This window comes from Narcine bancroftii, unplaced genomic scaffold (genome assembly GCF_036971445.1).
Source record: "Narcine bancroftii isolate sNarBan1 unplaced genomic scaffold, sNarBan1.hap1 Scaffold_294, whole genome shotgun sequence".
NCBI classification, from domain to species: domain Eukaryota; kingdom Metazoa; phylum Chordata; class Chondrichthyes; order Torpediniformes; family Narcinidae; genus Narcine; species Narcine bancroftii.
The window spans coordinates 109368-128474 of record NW_027212030.1 but is presented as its reverse complement, the minus strand read 5'-3'; the positions used below and the strand labels follow the sequence as shown (position 1 = coordinate 128474).

Below are 19107 nucleotides of genomic sequence, written 5' to 3'. Positions count from 1 at the left end.
TCTGAACATCACCTCCCCAGATCCTATATTCCATGCTATGATTTATAAAGGCCAGCGTACCCAAAGCCTTCTATCTCCATTGGAATCCACCTTCAAATTTAAAACGAATTTGGTAGGGGGAAGGGAACTGGACTGATAGGGAAGCAGATAGGAGAGTGAATATAGGAGTAGTTCTGTTAGACGGTGAAACAGTAAGGAAAAAGGGAACTAAAAGTGATAGGAGAGTAGGGGCAAGTGCATCGAGAACAAAGATGGAGGGAGAAAGGAGATATGGTATCAAGGTATTGTGTATGAATGCACTGAGTGTAAGGAATAAAAGGGATGAGCTTGAGGCGCGAATGGCAATGGGAGGTTATGACGTTGTCGGAGTTACGGAGACATGGCTGCGGGAAAGGCGGGATTGGGAAATCAATGTTCCCGGGTACACATCCTTGTAATGGAGGGTTAAAACCATGTGCTCAGATGCTTCCTTGCTTATGTGAAACTGACAACACTGGGGCCACACTCAGGTCACCTTACTTTCAGAATTAGCAGATGTAATTAAACTCAGCCATGGGGATTTATCTGAAGATACACTTTGAAATGGAATTCCACCGTGAGGCCCAGGGAAAGCAGTTGTCAAATACGACACTCTGAAATTGACGTTTTGGTCACAACCTGTCTTGCTCAAGAAGTTGTAATGAGTCCTTGTATCTACGAGATAAACCAGGAAATCATAGCATCCTGGTTCCATAATAATCAATCTTCTAAATTGTAGAATAGTATGCTCAGCTTTGATTTTGACTGACAAATGTTAGAGGGAGTGGGTGCATGATTAATTGTTCTTTCCGAAATACAGGATGGCACGGTATTGCTAAAGCCTTAAAAGTTTCAATAAGTCTTTGTATCTACGAGATAAACCAGGATATCATAGCATCCTTCTCCATAATAATTCATCTTCTAAATTGTAGAATAGTATGCTCAGCTTTGATTTTGACTGACAAATGTTAGAGGGAGTGGGTGCATGATTAATTGTTTTTGGGGTATAAAAGCCTGTGGTCCTGCTGCTGAAGTTTAGACTCTCCGAGGGATGGGAACATCCTTTGTCAAGAAGGAAGAACAGCTAGAGTCCGAGCAACGTCCCGGTCGGGGGAGGTGAAGGAGCTGCTACCGGCGCCCCGGCAGCCTACTACAAGTGTGCCGTCATTGCCTCGCTTCGGCAGTTGGGACCAGTCCAGGCGTTGTTAAGTATGATTAGGCAGGCTTGCATATTGTAGTTTGAAACCTGCTTTATATTTGGAATAAACATTTGTGTAGACTGAACTGCTCTCGGTGTGTGTCTCTATTTTCTTTCGGTAGCTCAAACACTGTGACCAATCTAAAACGAACAAAGTGAAAGGTACAAGTTTACCCAAGACAGTCCTATAGAAAAGACAGAAAGTTAGGAAGAGGAGGTGGGGTAGCTCTGTTGGTAAGAAATGAAATTCAGGCGTTTGAAAGGAAAGACATTGAAACAGGTGGGTAGAGTCTGTTTGGATAGAATTAAGAAATTGTAAAGGCATGAGACCATAATGGGGGTCATTTACAGGCCACCGAAAATTAACTCAGATATCGGTAGAAGTATAAATCAGGAATTAAGAGTGGCATGTCAAAGTGGTAGCAATACAGTAGTTATGGGGGACTTCAACATGAAGGTGGACTGGGATAATCAGACGGGGGCAGGAACACAAGAGTGAGTTTATTGAATGTCTACGAGATACTTTCTTGGAGCAGCTAGTGGAGGAACATACCATGGGGAAGTCGATTCTGGACTTGGTGCTGTGCAGCAACGCAGAGTTAATAAGTGAGAGCCATTAGGGAATAGTGAGCATGGTATGGTTATTTTGAGCTGCAATTAGAAAGGGAAAAAGAAAGGAAGTTGGAAGCATCGTACTGCAGTTAAATAAAGGGGATTATGCAGCTATGAGGGAGGATCTAGCCAAAATAAAATGGAAAGATACACTAGCTGGTAGGACAACTGGGGAAAAATGGCAGGTGTTTTTGGACATTTTCCACAGGATTCAGGACAAATTTATTCCAAAGTGGAGGAAATGCCCTAGGAGATGCAAATGGCAGCCGTGACTAACTAATGAAATCAAGTGCAATATCAAATCCAAAGGGAGTAAGTATAAGATAGCGAAGTGGAGTGGGAAGCGAGAGGATTGGGAAACCTTCAAAGAGCATCAGAGGGTAACTAAGAAAGTCATAAGAGAGGGGAAAATGAAGTATGAGAGGAAATTAGCAAATAATATCTTGGAGGATAGCAAAAGCTTTTTTAAATATGTGAAGAGGAAGAAATTGGTTCGGTCTAAAATTGGTCAATTAAGAATGGAAAAGGCTGGAATTATTACCGGAAACAAGGAGATGGCTGAGGAATTTAACAAATACTTTGCATCGGTCTTCACCAAGGAGGATATAGGTTATGGTCAATTAGGGGGTAGTGGTCATGCGGTATCAAGAGACTTGGGGAACTTTCCTGGGGAAGTAGGGGATCTAATGGATATCCGGATCTAGAAGCAGGAGGTTGTGAGTAAATTGTTGGGACTGAGGGCTGATAAAACCCCAGGGCCTGATGGGCTGCATCCCAGGGTGCTTAAAGAAGTTGCTATGGAAATTGTGGAGGCACTGGTCGACATATTCCAAAGTTCCATAGATTCGGGGGAGGTCCCTGAGGATTGGAGAATGGCTGATGTGGTGCCGATTTTTAAGAAGGGAGGGAGGGAGAAAACGGGAAATTATAGACCGGTCAGCCTGACGTCAGTGGTGGGGAAGATATTGGAATCTATCATAAAAGGAGTAATAGCAGAACACTTAGGCAGAAATAATAGTATAAGGGCTCGTCAGCATGGATTCCTTACGGGTAAGTGATGCTTGACTAACCTTCTAGAATTTTTCGAGGATGTGACAAAGAGGGTGGACTTGGGAGAGCCAGTGGATGTGGTGTATTTGGACTTCCAGAAGGCCTTTGATAAGGTACCGCACGGGAGACTAGTGGGCAAGATCAGGGAGCATGGCATTGGAGGTAAGGTGCTGACATGGATAGGAAATTGGTTAAGAAATAGGAAACAAAGGGTTGGAGTAAGCCGGTCCTTTTCAGGATGGCAGGATGTGACGAGTGGAGTGCCGCAGGGATCGGTATTGGGTCCTCAGTTGTTTGTAATTTATGTAAATGATTTGGATGAGGGGATTATTAATAACATGACCAAATTTGCAGATGACACTAAACTGGGTGGCGGTGTGGGGTGTGAGGAGGATGTCAGGAAAATGCAGAGGGACTTGGACAGGTTGGGGGTGTGGGCTGCTGAATGGAAGATGACGTTCAATGTGAGCAAATGTGAGGTTATCCATTTTGGGGGCAATAATAGCAAAGCTGAGTATTATTTAAATGGAGACAAGCTTGGGAGTGGGGAGGAGCAAATGGATCTGGGTGTACTTGTTCACCGGTCACTGAAGGCTAACATGCAGGTTCAGAAAGCTGTGAAGAAGGCAAATGGCATGTTGGCTTTCATAAAGAGGGGATTGGAGTATAGGAACAGAGACGCCCTTCTGCAGTTGTACAGGGCCATGGTGAGACCCCACCTGGAGTAATGCGTCCAGTACTGGTCTCCAGTTTTGAGGAAGGACATACTAGCTATAGAGGGTGTGCAGCGCAGATTTACAAGGTTAGTTCCAGGGATGGCGGGGTTGACATATGCTGAAAGGCTAGAGAAACTGGACTTCTATCCGATGGAGTTTAGAAGGATTGAGGTGTACAAAATTATCAGGAGGATGGACAGGGTGAAGTCAGATTACTTGTTCCCAGTGATGGGGGAGACGAGGACTAGAGGGCATAGTTTAAGAATACAGGGTAGGCCCTTTAGGACGGAGATGAGAAAACATTGTTTTACCCAGAGAAGTGTGAATCTGTGGAATGCTCTGCCACAGAGGGTGGTAGAGGCAGATTCGCTGTTTATGTTCAAAAGAGATTAGATAAGACTCTAGTGGGCAAAGGAGTTAAGGGTTATGGGGATAAGGCTGGAAAGGAGTACTGATAGTAGTGATCAGCCATGATCTGTAAAATGGTGGTGCTGGCTCGACAGGCCGAAGGGCCTACTCCTGCTCCTATTGTCTATTGAACCATTCCTCCAAGATCCCTCTGTTCCCCAATGCCCTCCCCTTCACTACATACGTCTTGGTTATTCTTACCAAAATAAAGTACCTCACACTTACCTACATTAAACTCCATCTGCCATCTTTCCAAACAGTCCAAATCCTTTTGTAGTCCATGAAAACCCTCCTCACTCTCCACAACTTGAAAATAAGCAAAATGTATTACGTTATGTTAAGCTTTTTTTTGAAAATTTTAATAAAATTTAATAGAATATTTCAGGCCAATGGGACGCCAGGCATCATTAATCTTTCCATGTACGGCGTGGTCGTGCGTGAAAGTGTGGCCATTTTGGCCAAAAAAGCGCAGTAAAACGAACCGCGATCACAGGACTGGCCTCCACAGTCGACCCGCAGCAATATCTTTGAGATAATTTCATGGAAACAAACGACAACTTAAGCAAATATTACGTGTGTGTCTGTGTGTGTCTCTGTGTGTGTCTGTGTGTGTGTATCTGTCTCTCTGTGTCTGTGTGTGTGTGTCTGTCTGTCTGGGTATGTGTGTGTCGCTCTCTCTCGGTGTCTCTAATATATGCTTATTCATTACCCACCATTATCCATCCCTACTGGTGGTGCGGGCTTTGTTCCCCAAGGCGTCCATATTGGCTGCCCATAGACCATCTCTGCCCCAACGCATTCCTCGGTGTCACCTGCATTAAAATCAAGATGGCATCAGCACCTTTTTGGACACTTTTAGCTGTGTTTCCTCAGTTCTTCTGGCCAGTTTTGTGTTTCGTTCACACATTCCTGCTTCCTGGGGTTGACGGCACTCGTGGAAGATCGCCAGTTCCTGAAACAAATCTTCATTCATCTTATTTGTAACATTTTTACATTTAATTTAACATATGCATTAAAAAACTTAAATTTCTTATTTGAAAATAAGATAAAATTAATGCATAGTGATTTCAAAAGTAACCCCTCCCACAGCTACCCAATAGAAAACAATAAAGAGAGAAAACATCTAGATAGTATTTATAAAAATTGACCAAAACTCTCAAATAAAATCTTGGTTTTCTTGGTTTTAGGAGTCAGAAAGTTCGTGTTGGGTGGTTAAAACTTAATTCCGACAATTGGTAAATACACATCCCAAATCTTCAAAAGAGAAATTCAAATTTGTTCCGTGAATTCGATGTAATTATTTCAAGTGGGAATCAACGGCCTATTTCAGTGTGGCCATCGACCCATTCCCAAATACGCATCGGACTTCCAAGTTACTGCCACACATTTTAACCCTATAACAATTACAGCACAGAAACAGGTCACTTGGCCCTTCTTGTCTGCACTGAACTAAATACTCTCCTCTCGTACCACCTCTCTGCATTCCCCTCCCCTCCAATTTTCCCTGAAATGACAAAATGGACCCTGCCGCCACTATTTCTCCCGGAAGCTCACTCCACTCAGCCACCACTCTGAGTAAAGAAGTTCCCCCTCATGTTACTTCCAAACTTTTACCTCCTGTTTCAATCTCTGCTCTCGCAATGAAAAAAGTCTATCCACATCAACTCGTTCTATCCTCCTAGTAATTTTAAAGACCTCGATCAAATCCCCTCTCAACCATCTGCAATCCAAAGAATAAAGACTTCATTTGCTCAATCTTTCTTTGTAATCTAGTTGCTGATATCCAGGTAACATTGACGTAAATCTTCTCTGCACCCTCTCTACTTTGTTGATAGCTTTCCTCTCATTTGGTGACCAGAAGTGTACACAGTATCTCAACAGGGCCTCACCAATATCTTGTCTAGTCTCAACCTCACTGCCCAACTCCCGTATTCTATGCTATGGTTGATCAAGGCCAGCTATTTGAACAGATTCTTTTCGAGGGACTCTCTGATTACCCTCCAATAATTAACCTATCACTGTCAGGCTCACCTGGTTGGCTTTTGAAGCCGTTTTTAAACAAGGGAACATTAGATTACATCCATTCCTCTGGCACCTCAACCGTGGATAAACAGGTTTTAAACATTTCTGTCAGAGCCCTTGCAATTTCTACTCTTCTTTCCCTCAAGGCCAAGGGAATATCATGTCAGACCTCCATCCACCATCAGATAAAAATCAGCCATCACAAGGTGAAGGCAGGACAGTAGTCTCACCTCTCCAGCACGAGTCACCCCAGGATCAAGTCAGCACTGACTGCAAGAAGTTTCTACATCCTCTTGGTGTCTGTGTGGATTTCCTCCCACACTCCACAGCTCAAGGGGGCCGTAAGTTCATTGGCGATTTGGAAAGCTCAAGACCATGGGGTGGAAGGGCACATTCTGGACCTGGGGGCATCAATTCAATTCAACAGCACAGATGAACCTTTGGGCACGACCTGATCTTTTTCTGGTTTCAAACTCATTATTTTTGAAAATTGTATGTGCACCTCTAATGCAACACGACTGCTGCAAAACAGGCTTCTTGATACATATCCATGACAAGAACTCGGGAGAATCTGATTTGGTTACTAGACTTTTGAACAGAACAGTGTCTGGACATTTTATCCCTAAACTGAAACTTTATAGACATACAGAACAAAAAGAGGGCAAAACAAGCTTGTGTCTCACCAATACCACAATTCATGGACATTTTTAAAGTTCTCAAGGGTGGCAGAAAACACAAACAACAGACAAACTCCTTCCACACTGTCACTTTGAGAGCTTTGGACTCACCATGCTATAAATATTGCCAAGCCATCACTCTCTCTCCAAATCAATGACCCAAAGTCCTGGCTGAGCGATAGATTTGAGACATTTTACCCGCTATGTAGCAATCAGGCACAAGGAAAATTGCTGCTTCCATTGTAAAGTATTTAGGAATCTCAGACCTCAAACAACCTTCACCCCGAAAAACAAGCAATTCTCCACAATAAAACTAGGTTTCCTTCGTGTCTGCAAGCATCTGCTCTCTTGAGTCTGAATGGCACAACTGGGGAAACCATTTCAAACCCATGACCTGAAACAGCATATTCTCTTCCCCTAATTGGAGCTGTCTTGAATTGGCCACCACTGCCCGAGCAAGAATGAACTGGGAGATCTCACACTTGCTCCTTCACAGGTGAGACCTCCCTGTTCATTGGAGCTCCATATTATCCATCTTGCTCTATTTTGTTAACCTTAATCAAGTCTCCTCTCATTCTCCGACACTCCCATGAAAAATAAAAATCATGTATCCTGTAGTTCGCGAGTCCGGACACCAGGTGGTGGTATTATACCTAGATCTCTCTCTCTCTCTCTCCCTCTCTCTTCATGCATGCAGTACTCGGTGTGAACAGGCGGTGGCAGCACTTTACAGCCCTTGCAATCTGCAGCTTGGACAGGAGATGTCGGAGTTTCGGAGACATGGCTGCGGGAAGGGCAGGATTGGGAAATCAATGTTCCCGGGTACACGTCCTATAGAAAAGACAGAAAGTTGGGAAGAGGGGGTGGGGTAGCTCTGTTGGTAAGAAATGAAATTCAGGCCTTTGAAAGGAAAGACATTGAAAGAGGTGGGTAGAGTCTGTTTTGATAGAATTAAGAAATTGTAAAGGCATGAGGACCATAATGGGGGTCATTTACAGGCCTCCGAAAAGTAGCTCAGATATCGGTGGCAGTATAAATCAGGAATTAAGAGTGGCATGTCAAAGTGGTAGCAATACGGTAGTTATGGGGGACTTCAACATGAAGGTGGACTGGGATAATCAGACGGGGGCAGGAACACAAGAGAGTGAGTTTATTGAATGTCTACGAGATACTTTCTTCCATTGATTTAATTATAAATTTGGTTACTCTGTTCTTTCTGTTAATTTTTTTCCCAGTTTTATCCATATTTGAATCCAAATTCAGGTTGAAATCCCCTCCTATTAATATGTTCCCTTGCATATCTGCTACCTTCAAAAAGATATCTTGCATAAACTTTTGATCTTCTTCGTTAGGTGAATATACATTGAGTAGATTCCAAAACTCCGAATATATCTGACATTTTATCATTACATATCTCCCTGCTGGATCTATTATTTCCTCTTCTATTTTAAATGGCACATTTTTACTAATTAATATAGCTACTCCTCTTGCTTTTGAATTATACGATGCTGCTGTTACGTGTCCTACCCAATACGAGATACTTTCTTGGAGCAGCTATTGGAGGAACCTACCAGGGGGAAGTCGATTCTGGACTTGGTGCTGTGCAGCGACGCAGAGTTAATAAGTGACCTCGATGTAGGGGAGCCATTAGGGAAAAGTGACCATGGTATGGTTATTTTTGAGCTGCAATTAGAAAGGGAAAAAGAAAGGAAGTCGGAAGCATCTGTACTGCAGTTAAATAAAGGGGATTATGCAGCTATGAGGGAAGAGCAAGCCAAAATAAAATGGAAAGATACACTAGCTGGGAGGACAATTCGGGAAAAATGGCAGGTGCTTTTGGACATTTTCCACAGGATTCAGGACAAATTTATTCCAAAGTGGAGGAAAGGCTCTAGGAGATGCAAATGGCAGTCGTGGCTAACTAATGAAATCAAGTGCAATATCAAATCCAAAGGGAGTAAGTATAAGATAGCGAAGTGGAGTGGGAAGCTAGAGTATTGGAAAACCTTCAAAGAGCATCAGAGGGTAACTAAGAAAGTCATAAGAGAGGGGAAAATGAAGTATGAGAGGAAATTAGCAAATAATATAATGGAGGATAGCAAAAGCTTTTTTAAATATGTGAAGAGGAAGAAATTGGTTCGGTCTAAAATTGGTCCATTAAGAATGGAAAAGGGTGGAATTATTACCGGAAACAAGGAGTTGGCTGAGGAATTTAACAAATACTTTGCATCTGTCTTCACCAAGGAGGATATAAGTCAAGAGACTTGGGGATCTTTCCTGGGGAAGTAGGGGATCTAATGGATGTCTGGAACTAGAAGGAGGAGGTTGTGAGTAAATTGTTGGGACTGAGGGCTGATAAATCCCCAGGGCCTGATGGGCTGCATCCCAGAAGTTGCTATGGAAATTGTGGAGGCACTGGTCGACATTTTCCAAAGTTCCATAGATTCGGGGGAGGTCCCTGAGGATTGGAGAGTGGCTGATGTGGTGCCGATATTTAAGAAGGGAGTGAGGGAGAAAACAGGAATTTATAGACCGGTCAGCCTGACGTCAGTGGTGGGGAAGATATTGGAATCTATCATAAAAGGAGTAATAGCAGAACACTTAGGCAGAAATAATAGTATAAGGGCTAGTCAGCATGGATTCCTTAAGGGTAAGTGATGCTTGACTAACCTTCTAGAATTTTTCGAGGATGTGACAAAGTGGGTGGACTTGGGAGAGCCAGTGGATGTGGTGTATTTGGACTTCCAGAAGGCCTTTGATAAGGTACCACACGGGAGACTAGTGGGCAAGATCAGGGAGCATGGTATTGGAGGTAAGGTGCTGACATGGATAGGAAATTGGTTAAGAAATAGGAAACAAAGGGTTGGAGTAAGCGGGTCTTTTTCAGGATGGCAGCATGTGACGAGTGGAGTGCCGCAGGGATCGGTATTGGGTCCTCAGTTGTTTGTAATTTATGTAAATGATTTGGATAAGGGGATTATTAATAACATGGGCAGATTTGCAGATGACACTAAACTGGGTGGCGGTGTGGGGTGTGAGGAGGATGTCAGGAAAATGCAGAGGGACTTGGACAGGTTGGGGGTGTGGGCTGCTGAATGGAAGATGACGTTCAATGTGAGCAAATGTGAGGTTATCCATTTTGGGGGCAATAATAGGAAAGGTGAGTATTATTTAAATGGAGACAGGCTAGGGTGTGGGGAGGAGCAAATGGATCTGGGTGTACTTGTTCACCGGCCACTGAAGGCTAACATGCACGTTCAGAAAGCTGTGAAGAAGGCAAATGGCATGTTGGCTTTCATAAAGAGGGGATTGGAGTATAGGAACAGAGACGCCCTTCTGCAGTTGTGCAGGGCCCTGGTGAGACCCCACCTGGAGTATTGCGTCCAGTTCTGGTCTCCAATTTTGAGGAAGGACATACTAGCTATAGAGGATGTGCAGAGCAGATTTACAAGGTTAGTTCCAGGGATGGCGGGGTTGACATATGCTGAAAGGCTAGAAAAACTGGACTTGTATCCGATGAAGTTTAGAAGGATGAGGAGGGACATGATTGAGGCATACAAAATTATCAGGGGCACAGACAGGGTGAAGTCGGATTACTTCTTCCCAGTGATGGGGAGACGAGGACTAGAGGGCATAGTTTAAGAATACAGGGTAGGTCCTTTCGGACGGAGATGAGAAAACATTTTTTTACCCAGAGAAGTGTGAATCTGTGGAATGCTCTGCCACAGAGGGTGGTAGAGGCAGATTCGCTGATTATGTTCAAAAGAGAGTTAGATAAGACTCTAGTGGGCAAAGGAGTTAAGGGTTATGGGGATAAGGCTGGAAAGGGGTACTGATAGTAGTGATCAGCCATGATCCGTAAAATGGCGGTGCTGGCTCGACAGGCCGAAGGGCCTACTCCAGCTCTTATTATCTATTGAACCATTCCTCCAAGATCCCTCTGTTCCTCAATGCCCTCCCCTTCACTGCATACGTCTTGGTTATTCTTCCCAAAATAAAGCCCCTCACACTTACCTACATTAAACTCCATCTGCCCTCTTTCCAAACAGTCCAAATCCTTTTGTAATCCATGAAAACCCTCCTCACTCTCCACAACTTGAAAATAAGCAAAATGTATTACGTTATGTTAAGCTTTTCTTTGAAAATTTTAATAAAATTTAATAGAATATTTCAGGCCAATGGGACGCCAGGCATCATTAATCTTTCTATGTACCGCGTGGTCGTGTGTGAAAGTGTGGCCATTTTGGCCAAAAAAGCGCAGTAAAACGAACCGCGATCACAGGAGTGGCCTCCACAGGCGACCCGCAGCTATATCTTTGAGGTAATTTCATGGAAACAAACGACAACTTAAGCAAATATCAAATCTCATTTATAAAAATGGCACTGGCCTTGTCCTTTGACTGTTGGTTCCGTGATTAGTCAGGGATGACACATGAATGGGGGGGAAAGAAAGTGTTTGAAAACAATGAAATAACAAATGAAGGGCAGGGGAGTGGATGTGGGGTGTGTGGATTTTAGTCAGGCCTTTGACAGGGTTGCCCAGGGTAGATTCATTCTGATAGTCATGAGGCAAAGGATCTGTGGAACCTTGGTTGTGTGGATTCAGAATTAGATTGCCTGCAGAAAAAGGTTCTCAACCTTTATCTTCTCACTCACCTACCACCTTAAGTAATCTCTGAACATTAAGGGATTGCTTCATGTGGTAGGTGAGTGGGAAGGGAAGCTTGAGAATGACGGTTCTAGATTGTTCATATGATTATTTTAAAATAGGGTTTGAACTTTCTTTCCACCCACTTACCACTAAAAGTGGTATGTGAGTGCAAGGAAAAAGGTTGAGAACCATTGGTTTAGTACATTATATTTAAGGAGTGAATATATGGGCTAGAACAACATCAAGGCCTGAAGGGCCTGTACTGTGCTGTGTTCTCTGGATCTGCTGATCAATGGCCAGGGTTACCCATCCAGTATGGACACTGCAACTGAGTAAGGCAAGAGGAAACTTCTTCAGTATTTCCAACCCATCTGCAACCATGACCTAAACGTCAATATTGGTCTCAGCTCAGAAAAGAACGGGGAGGCCACAACTACAATTCAGAGGTTCAGAGATTGTGGTGGATTGAGAGACAGGATCGCCCAATAGGAACTTCTCTTATTTTTGATCATTGAGCCCATGGTAAAACCTTCATTTCACTTCAAGTCACACTTTCCAAGAATGTGTCGACAACATTGAGGACCAGCTGTAGGCCCTGGTGGGTTCACCTTCAAGTCCCAGCAATATCCTAACCAATCTCTGCACTTCTTCAATCACATGGATTCTGCAATTTGGTGACTTGGTCCTCCAAATATGAACCAGCTAAAGCAACCTGTAAAAATCCAGTTTAATCCAAATATTTTTAGTCTCTTCCAGGAAAAATATTCTAGGATCCATTGGGAGTGTTCAAAATTTTAATTTTGGACCAAAATGTATATATTTTGGACAAACCCAAGTAGAATATATAAACATAGAAAAATAGGTGCAGGATTCGGCCATTTGGCCCTTCAAACCTACCCTGCCATTCAATACGATCATGGCTGATCAGTACCCAGTTCCTGCCTTCTCTCCATACCTCCTGATCCCCTTAGCCACAAGGGCCAATTCTAACCTACTCTTGAACATTGACAAGGAACCAGCCTCAACTACTTTCTGTAGCAAAGAATTCCATAGATCCATCATCCTCCAAGAGAGGAAATCTTTCCTCATCTCGGTCCTGAAAACCTTCCCCCAATGCCTGAAGAGGGCGCATAAAATCAGTGAACTGGTGCGGACTCGAAAGGCCAACATGGCCTGTTTCCGCTCCGTAAATGGTTATATGGTTATAGTATGGTTATCCTTAAACTGTAACCCCTGGTTCTGTTTTTCCCAGCATTGCAAACAACCTACCCGCATCTAGTCTGTCTAAACCCTTTAGAATTTTGTTTCTATAAGATCCCCCTTCAATTTCCTAAATTCCAGAGAATAAAAGCCTAGTCTATCCAACCTTTCTTCATCTGCAAGTCCTTCCTTCAATGGTATCAGTCTAGTGAATCTTCTCTGCACCCACTCCACAGCGAGGATGTCCTTCCTCGGATTAAAGAGGCCAAAACGGCACGCAGTATTGCAGGTGTGGTCTCACCAAGGCCGTGTATGGCTGCAGCAGGATCTCTGTACTCAAATCCTCTTGCTATGAATGCCTTCCTCACCGCCTGTTGCACCTGCATGCCCACTTTCAACGACTGATGCACAGCAACACCCAAGTCTCTCTGCATTTCCTGAACAGATACCGTTGAGATAATAGTCCTCTTTCCTGTTCTTGCCTCCAAAGTGGATCACCTCACATTTATCCACATAAAAGAACCTACTTTATTACATCCAAGACAAATCTGATAATGTCAAATTAAATTTATTTAAATTGGGTTTCAAGTATAATCGATGTAAAAAAGATTATATTGTGCCAGTCTCGACCTGACATTAATAATTTTAGTTGTACTTAATGATTTTCATATTTTAACTTTCAAATCAGATTCCCATTTTAATCTTGATTTATGAATTTCTAATTTAGGAGCGTTTTTTCTGTACATTTCTGAAATAACTCCATTAGTGATCACAGACAAAGGAACAGAACCAGGCCACTAGGCCCATCGAGTCTGTTCCATAAATCTACACTAAGCTACTCTACACTAGTTCTCATTTTTGGCCTTTCCCCCATAATCCCTTGATGCCCTCACTAATGAGATATTTGTCGTTCTTTTTAAAATACTCCCAGCGATCTGGCTTCCACTGCTTTATGCCGCAGTGAGTTCCACACATCCACGACCCTCTGGCTAAAGAAGTTCTTCCTGATCTCTTTTATATGGATAACCTCTCATTTTCAGACTATGAATAGTTTTCCGCCTGTTTAATATTTCCACTGGGAGACGAGGCTTGTATTATACGTTATCTTTTCTAATGGAATACAAGACCTCCTTTCTGAATGCCACCATTGAATACTCGTCATTTTCTAGCCCCAGCTAAAGCCAATCTCAAAGAGCAATTTGAGATTCATCTAATTTTAATTCTAAACTCAATTTCTTCATATCACCCAATAAAAATACCTTAGGATCAAGTGAAAGTTTAAATTTTAATAAGTTCCTTGATTCTATCCCAGAAAGGTTTCACGTAATCAAGTCGAGTGCAAGAAAGAGCCAACTTGCTCATGGCACCTAAAGCACCGATTTACGTGAAACTCCACGAGTTCCACCTACCTACTTCCCTTGCCCATAACCCTCCCACCCCCTCGCATCCATGTACTCATATAACCTCATCTTAAATGACAGAATTGACCCTGGCGCAACTTCTTCCAGTAGATCATTCCACTCAGCCACCACTCTGAGTGAAGAAGCATCCTCTTGTATTACTTAAGTTTTGCCCCTTAACTTATGACCCCTTGTTCCAATCTCTGCTCCCCTTAGGGGAAAGAGCCTATTCACGGCTACTCTATCTATTCCCTTGATAATTTTAAATACCTCTATCAAATCCCCGCTCAACCCTCTACGCTCCAATGAATGAAGTCCCAGTCTACTCAATCTTTCTACGTATTCAAAATACTGCAATCCAGGCAACATTTTCGTCAAACTTCTTTGCACTCTCTCTACCTTATTGATATCCTTCCTATAATTTGGAGTCCAGAACGGCATACAATACTCCAAACTTGGCCTCACCAACACTCTGAACATCACCTCCCCAGATCCTATATTCCATGCTATGATTTATAAAGGCCAGCGTACCCAAAGCCTTCTATCTCCATGGGAATCCACCTTCAAATTTAAAACTAATTTGGCAGGGGGAAGGGAACAGGACTGATAGGGAAGCAGATAGGAGAGTGAATATAGGGGTGGTTCTGTTAGACGGTGAAACAATAAGGAAAAAGGGAACTAAAAGTGATAGGAGAGTAGGGGCAAGTGCATCGAGAACAAAGATGGAGGGAGAATGGAGATATGGTATCAAGGTATTGTGTATGAATGCACGGAGTGTAAGGAATAAAATGGATGAGCTTGAGGCGCAAATGGCAATGGGAGGTTATGACATTGTCGGAGTTACGGAGACATGGCTGCGGGAAAGGCAGGATTGGGAAATCAATGTTCCCGGGTACACGTCCTATAGAAAAAACAGAAAGTTAGGAAGAGGAGGTGGGGTAGCTCTGTTGGTAAGAAATGAAATTCAGGCGTTTGAAAGGAAAGATATTGAAACAGGTGGGTAGAGTCTGTTTGGATAGAATTAAGAAATTGTAAAGGCATGAGACCATAATGGGAGTCATTTACAGGCCTCCGAAAATTAACTCAGATCTCGGTAGAAGTATAAATCAGGAATTAACAGTGGCATGTCAAAGTGGTAGCAATACAGTAGTTATGGGGGACTTCAACATGAAGGTGGAATGGGATAATCAGACGGGGGCAGGAACACATGAGTGAGTTTATTGAATGTCTACGAGATACTTTCTTGGAGCAGCTAGTGGAGGAACATAGCATGGGGAAGTCGATTCTGGACTTGGTGCTGTGCAGCAACGCAGAGTTAATAAGTGACTTCGATGTAGGAGAGCCATTAGGGAATAGTGAGCATGGTATGGTTACTTTTGAGCTGCAATTAGAAAGGGAAAAAGAAAGGAAGTCGGAAGCATCTGTACTGCAGTTAAATAAAGGGGATGATGCAGCTATGAGGGAGGAGCTAGCCAAAATAAAATGGAAAGATACACTAGCTGGGAGGACAACTGGGGAAAATGGCAGGTATTTTTGGACATTTTTTTTTACAGGATTCAAGACAAATTTATTCCAAAGTGGAGGAAAGGCTCTAGGAGATGCAAATGGCAGCCGTGGCTAACTAATGAAATCAAGTGCAATATCAAATCCAAAGGGTGTAAGTATAAGATAGCGAAGCGGAGTGGGAAGTTAGAGGATTGGGAAACCTTCAAAGAGCATCAGAGGGTAACTAAGAAAGTCATAAGAGAGGGGAAAATGAAGTATGAGAGGAAATTAGCAAATAATATAATGGAGGATAGCAAAAGCTTTTTTAAATATGTGAAGAGGAAGAAATTGGTTCGTTCTAAAATTGGCCCATTAAGAATGGAAAAGGGTGGAATTATTACCGGAAACAAGGAGTTAGCTGAGGAATTTAACAAATACTTTGCATCTGTCTTCACCAAGGAGGATATAGGTTATGGTCAGTTAGGGGGTAGTGGTCATGCGGTATCAAGAGACTTGGGGAACTTTCCTGGGTAAGTAGGGGATCTAATGCATATCCAGATCTAGAAGGAGGAGGTTGTGAGAAAATTGTTGGGACTGAGGGCTGATAAATCCCCAGGGCCTGATGGGCTGCATCCCAGGGTGCTTAAAGAAGTTGCTATGGAAATTGTGGAGGCACTGGTCGACATTTTCCAAAGTTCCATAGATTCGGGGGAGGTCCCTGAGGATTGGAGAGTGGCTGATGTGGTGCCGATTTTTAAGAAGGGAGGGAGGGAGAAAACGGGAAATTATAGACCGGTCAGCCTGATGTCAGTGGTGGGGAAGATATTGGAATCTATCATAAAAGGAGTAATACCAGAACACTTAGGCAGAAATAATAGTATAAGGGCTAGTCAGCATGGATTCCTTAAGGGTAAGTCATGCTTGACTAACCTTCTGGAATTTTTCGAGGATGTGACAAAGAGGGTGGACTTGGGAGAGCCAGTGGATGTGGTGTATTTGGACTTCCAGAAGGCCTTTGATAAGGTACCGCAGGGGAGACTAGTGGGTAAGATCAGGGAGCATGGTATTGGAGGTAAGGTGCTGACATGGATAGGAAATTGGTTAAGAAATAGAAAACAAAAGGTTGGAGTAAGCGGGTCTTTTTCAGGATGGCAGGATATGACGAGTGGATTCCCGCAGGAATCGGTATTGGGTCCTCAGTTGTTTGTAATTTATGTAAATGATTTCGATGAGGGGATTATTAATAACATGAGCAAATTTGCAGCTGACACTAAACGGGGTGGCAGTGTGGGGTGTGAGGAGGACGTCAGGAAAATGCAGAGGGACTTGGACAGGTTGGGGGTGTGGGCTGCTGAATGGAAGATGACGTTCAATGTGAGCAAATGTGAGGTTATCCATTTCGGGGGCAATAATAGGAAAGCTGAGTATTATTTAAATGGAGACAAGCGAGGGAGTGGGGAGGAGCAAATGGATCTGGGTGTACTTGTTCACCGGTCACTGAAGGCTAACATGCACGTTCAGAAAGCTGTGAAATGGGCAAATGGCATGTTGGCTTTCATAAAGAGCGGATTGGAGTATAGGAACAGAGACGCCCTTCTGCAGTTGTACAGGGCCCTGGTGAGACCCCACCTGGAGTATTGCACCCAGTACTGGTCTCCAATTTTGAGGAAGGACATACTAGCTATAGAGGATATGCAGCGCAGATTTACAAGGTTAGTTGCAGCGATGGCGGGGTTTACATATGCTGAAAGGCTAGAAAAACTAGACTTGTATCCGATGGAGTTTAGAAGGATGAGGGGGGACATGATTGAGGTATACAAAATTATCAGTGGGATGGACAGGGTGAAGTCGGATTACTTGTTCCCAGTGATGGGGTAGACGAAGACTAGAGGGCATAGTTTAAGAATACAGGGTAGGCCCTTTAGGACGGAGATGAGAAAACATTGTTTTACCCAGAGAAGTGTGAATCTGTGGAATGCTCTGCCACAGAGGGTGGTAGAGGCAGATTCGCTGATTATGTTCAAAAGAGAGTTAGATAAGACTCTTGTGGGCAAAGGAGTTCAGGGTTATGGGGATAAGGCTGGAAAGGGGTACTGATAGTAGTGATCAGCCATGATCTGTGAAATGGCGGTCACTGAAGGCTCGACAGGCAGAAGGGCCTACTCCTGCTCCTATTGTCTATTGAACCATTCTTCCAAGATCCCTCTGTTCCTCAATGCCCTCCCCTTCACTGCATACGTCTTGGTTATTCTTACCAAAATAAAGCCCCTCACACTTACCTATATTAAACTCCATCTGCCATCTTTCCAAACAGTCCAAATCCTTTTGTACTCCATGAAAACCCTCCTCACTCTCCACAACTCTTGAAAATAAGCCAAATGTATTACGTTATGTTAAGCTTCTCTTTGAAAATTTTAATTTCACATGCATTAAATGCGTACGTAAATTTCTCATTCAAAGATAATGAAAAATTAATACATAGTATTTTTTTTAATTCCCCCTGCCCAACAACCCAATAGAAAAGATAGATAACGTCTGGAAAGTATTTATAAAAAAATTACTAAAAAACTATCAAATAAAATCTAACAAATTTTCTTGATTTTAGGAGTCAGAAGGTTCAGGTTGGGCGATTACAACTTAATTCCTACAGTTTATAAATAGGATTCCCAAATCTTTCCAAAAATTTCAAATTTGTTACAGAAATTACATGTAATTATTTCAAGTGTCAAGGGACTTGGGGGGTTCTCGTTCAGGAAAACATAGTGAGTGGGTAACCACCAGGTTGGATCGGCAGGAAAAGAAAGCAAATTCTATGTTGGCCTTTGTTTCTAGGGTAGGGAGGTGTTGATGGGGCATGGGAGAGACCTCATTTGGAGAACTGCGAAGTTTATCTTAAAAAGGATGTGCTGATGTTGGAGAGAGAGCAGAGATTTACCAGGATGATATATCTCCACTCTTCATTGGATTATAGAAGAAGGAGAGGAGATTTCAGAAACCTTTCCAATGCTGAAAGGATTGGACAGTAGATGTGAATAATGTTTCCCTTGGATAAAAAGAAATTGTCTTAGAATTGGAAGGTACCTATTTAAAGCAGATGAGAAATTTATTTCACCAGAAGGTCATGGAATTTGTTGCTGGATTGTTGAGAGAGTTTAAGTGGTGGGGGGGGGGGCGGAATTAATAGATGTTTAATGAGTCAGGGTATCAAGGGATCAGGGGAAAAAGCCATAACTTGGAATGAGAGGCGAGAACTGTTTAGATCAGGGGATAGCAGACACAGTGGGCTGAATGGCCAACTTCTGTTCCTTGTGATTTGACACCATTTTAACTAATGTACCTTTGAGAATTTTAACATCCATCCATATGTCCTCTGTATTTTGGATGTGAAACAACGGCTGTGCAGGAGAAGCCAGTGAGTTGGTGAGACCAATTGCTCTTCAGACTGGAGGCCTGTGATGAGAGATGTGCCTCAGGGATAGGTGCTGGAACAATAATGTGGTGAATTGGATTAGCAAGTTGGCAGGTGACACCAAGAACGGAGGAGTTGTGGACAGCCAGAAAATCTTGCAGAAGGATCTGGACCAGCTGGAGAAAGGGCAGATGGAATTTAATGCAGACAAGTGTGAGGTGTCACATTTTGAAGGGCAAACCAAGAAAAGATAGACACGGT

General features: G+C 43.1%; 1 long non-coding RNA gene across 1 annotated transcript; it reads right to left on the bottom strand.

Annotated features, from left to right (window-relative positions):
* Positions 1–4877: 4877 nt before the first annotated feature.
* Positions 4878–18834, bottom strand: LOC138750888 (uncharacterized). Its single transcript, XR_011349574.1, has 3 exons — positions 18775–18834; positions 10716–10796; positions 4878–4954 (listed from the first exon to the last, which is right to left on the bottom strand). It is a non-coding gene; the product is annotated as an uncharacterized lncRNA (long non-coding RNA).
* Between the last annotated feature and the right edge of the window lie 273 nt (positions 18835–19107).